Source organism: Apium graveolens, chromosome 2 (genome assembly GCF_009905375.1).
Source record: "Apium graveolens cultivar Ventura chromosome 2, ASM990537v1, whole genome shotgun sequence".
In the NCBI taxonomy this organism is placed as follows: domain Eukaryota; kingdom Viridiplantae; phylum Streptophyta; class Magnoliopsida; order Apiales; family Apiaceae; genus Apium; species Apium graveolens.
Window position 1 is genome coordinate 64,695,425 of NC_133648.1, and position 4,041 is coordinate 64,699,465.

Sequence of the window (4,041 nt, forward strand, 5' to 3'; positions counted from 1 at the left end):
TACGAAAAATAAACTAGGTTTTGTACACGAAAGAACACCAAAACCTCCTGGTCTTTCTCTTAATAAAATGCTTGGGAAAGATGTAATGATTTAGTTTGTTCTTGGCTGCTAAACAATCTTGATGAGAACATTGCTAAAAGCGTGTTGTTCTTCAAGAGTACAAGAGAGATATGGTGCGATCTTGAAGATCGATTTGGTTATGCGTCTGTAGCACAAATCTACTCTCTAGAACAATAATTAACAGAGTTGAATCAAGGAGCAAAGTCAATTTCAGAATTTTTTACAGAGATTAATACACTGTGGGATGCTATGAATGATGTTAGTCTGTTACCATATTGCACTTGTAACAAGTGTACATGTAATCTCACTCAGAAAAAGCATCAAAGGGAACATGATCATCGTTTAATCCAGTTTATGATGAAGCCGAGTGAAAGAGTTTTTACAGTAAGGGCAAATGTTTGATGCAAACGCCATTACCTAATATCTCTATAGCCTTTAGGATGTTCTCTCTGGAGGAAAGACATCAAGAAATATTTCAGACTAGTGATAATATTGTGTCATTGGCATTTCTTGCAGATAATAGAAACTCATTTGACATTGGTAACAAAACTGGTACACAAATGTCTGGTGTCTTTACTTAGCATATAGGAAATTCCGGTATGAGTGGTGGCACTGGTCCTAAGAAAGGTTCTAAATATTATTGTACTCACTGCAAAATTAGTGGACACAGTATTGAACGGTGCTTTAAGGTGAATAAATATCCTCCTGGATTTAAGAGCAATAAGGATAGAAAAGTTGATGTCGTTTCTTGTGGCAATACAAAAGACACTCAATCTCCAAATAAACCTTTCTCTGTTGCTTAATATAAACATTTAATGGCCCTCCTGAATACTCAACATATCTGTTAAGTGGCATTTATATCCATTTAGAACGCTTCATAAAGGCTCAAATTGGTGTTTTGTATTCAAGTTATTTGTGTATTTGATGTGTTTTTGTTGTGTTTTGCATTTTAGTTTATAATCGGAAGAAGCAAAGGTTTTTATATTATTTTTATGCTAGAATAGTGTTAGGATGGAGTCTCGGTCAAATGCGCGAAGAAAACAGCAAAAGAAAGCAAGAAAATTAAGTTTTGGCAGAAGCACAGGGAGGCCGCGCCCAAGTCCAGAGTGGCCGCGCTCGGTTTACAGAATGTCAGGGCGGTCGCGCCGCTTCACAGAGTGGTCGCACCAGGTCGAATTCTGAGAATCCTGATTATATTCTGAGACTGATTTTATGGACTTCTATTCGATTTGGACTGCTATATAAAGACTCTTTTAAGACATTTTTCATAACAGAGACTATGAGGAAGACGACGAGAAGACCTAGGAGCACAAATACAACAAAGGAGAAGAAAAGCTTGTTTTTTTACTTATGATTCTTTGCTTAAGTTGTAATCTTGATGCTTATTTTCTTGTTTGTTGAACCTAATACTCTTGATTACGTACTTCGATTATTTATTCAGTTTATAAAGACTTAGCTTAATATACCATGCTTTCATCGGAACCCACGGTGATGATGAATTTGGTTATGAACTAATCGTTATCGTGGGGTTCCTACGGTTTTACTTATGGATTTTAATAGTTAATTTATTTCGATATATTAGTATGTGGTGATTATATGATATCCTAGTATTGATTGTGCTTATTCGTCTTATGAGCGTCACGAACTTATAAGATAGTATGTTAATTTCTATTGAAGCGACAGTGAATTTAGAGGTTTATAACTTGTCATGCTAGCATAGGTTCATGTATTCATTATGCATGATTCGTAGGTAATTTTAGCCATCTTACTTTTCCTATGTAATCATGATAGATAACTTGCGCATTAAACCTTTATGTTGTCAAATTCTATAGACATATAGGGTCCCGACATAATTGGTATCTATTCAACTTTTATCTCTTTTGTGGATGTCTGGTAGTAGGGTATTCGTACAATGAAAGTTGGCATTTACTAGTTTCGTGTTATCTGATTAGTTGCATCACCATTGCATGCTAAGGTTAAGAACAATGACTTTGAATGAAATAGTAATGAAGTTAGAATCCCATGTTTGTCTCATATAGGTAATTCAACCTCAATTCTCTTAGTTAGTGTTAGTTAGTATAATCTCTTAGTTTAATCAAATCCCAAATTATTATTTGTCTTAGTATTGAACGATAGCCATATCATTGTTGCATAAGTGCATAAATTGAACTTAGCCTAAATCAGTCTCTGTGAGAACGAACTAGAAAGAATTCTATATTACTTGCGACCGCGTATATTTGCGTGTAATTTTAGCACGTGTTTTCGTCCTAACAGGTTTTTGGCACCGTTGCCGGGGACTCGGTGTTAATTTTTAGTTTATGTACTTAACATCAGTGGTCGTTAAAGTTCACTGACTCAGATATTTTACTTACTTGTTGCTTGTTTGTGTTTCAGGTACTCTAGAGAGCGTGTATACTAACGCGTTCTCGATCTCGCAAGAGAACACTGGATAAAGCGGAGGAAGTAGTTGAAGAAGTTTTTGTTAAGGAGAAAGTTGAAGAAGAAGTTGTTATTGTAATGGGAGAACCATCAGTGAATCCGAAGAATTTGATGGATTACTCTCAATCGAAGATCAATGATATTCAGTCTAGCATTGTCAGACCAGCCATCACGGCTAACACTTTTGAAATCAAGGCTGTCACAATTCAAATGATACAGAATTCAGTTCAGTTTGGGGGTTCCCCTATGGAAGATCCCAACATGCACATCAGAGATTTTATCGAAATCTGCGATATTTTCAAGTTCAATGGAGTTTCTGAAGATGCTATAAAGCTAAGGCTTTTCCCGTTCTCTCTGAGGGATAAAGCGAAGTGCTGGTTACATTCTCTACCAGCAGGTTCTATCACCAAATGGGAAGATCTTGCTCAAAAGTTTCTTACTAAATTATTCCCTATGGTAAAGACATCTACAATCAGAAACGCTCTTACTCAATTTGCGCAGCATTCGGGAGAGTCTTTATCTGAAGCTTGGGATCGTTATAAGAAGATGTTTAGAAAGTGTCATCATTATGGGATGCCTGACTGGATGATTATCAACTTCTTTTATAATGGCTTGGGAGCACATTCTAGACCCATGCTTGATGCAGCATCAGGTGGAGCCTTATGGGCTAAAAGCTACGATGAAACTTATGAGTTGATTGAACTGATGGCTGCTAATGAATACCAGAACCCTTCTCAGAGACTACCTAAAGGCAAGGTAGCAGGAATTCTAGAGGTCGATGCAGCTACTGTTATAGCTACTCTGCTTAAGGCTTTAACAATGAAGGTGGAGTTTTTGGCTAATTATGGTGTTACTCAGATCACTAGTGTCTGTGAGCTTTGTGCTGGTGTGCATGAGACAGAGTAGTGTGCTATTTCTAGTGAATCAGCTCAGTTAGTAAGCAACTTTCAGATGTCGCAGCAACCAGTTCCAGCCACCGATCATCCTAACAACCGTAATCATCCTAACTTCAACTTGAGTAACACTCAGAATGCGGTGCAATAACTTTATCAGCAGTATGCGGCAAAGTAATTCAATCCTCCTGGTTTTCAGCAACTGCAATATGCCCCAAGACAACAACTCTAACTTCAACAATCTAATGAAAAATCTGAATTGGAAGAAATGAGGCTCATGTGTAAGAGCCAAGCGGTTTCTATTAAGACCTTGGAGAATAAAATTGGACAGATTGCTAATACCTTGTTGAATCAACAACCTGGAACACTCCCTAGTGACACAGAAGTTCCAGGAAAGAAGGAAATAAAAGAACAGGTAAAGGAAATTACATTGAGGTCTGGGAAGGTTGCACACCCCGAAAATTCTCAAGTTCTAGAAGATGAAGTTGTGGCTGAAGAAGAGGTGCACAAGGAAACAGAAGTGGAACCAAGGAAGAAAATTGTGGAACACACTTCTCCTGAAGGTAATACAGGGAAGAAACAGGTCTATCATTCACCTCATTTTCCTAAGAGGCTACAGAAGCAAAAGTTGGATAAGCAGTTTGCTAAG

General features: G+C 37.4%; 1 non-coding gene across 1 annotated transcript; it reads right to left on the reverse strand.

Moving 5' to 3' along the window:
* Window positions 1-2,967: 2,967 nt before the first annotated feature.
* Window positions 2,968-3,074, reverse strand: LOC141709770 (small nucleolar RNA R71). The gene has a single exon (XR_012570331.1). It is a non-coding gene; the product is annotated as a small nucleolar RNA R71 (small nucleolar RNA).
* Window positions 3,075-4,041: the final 967 nt, after the last annotated feature.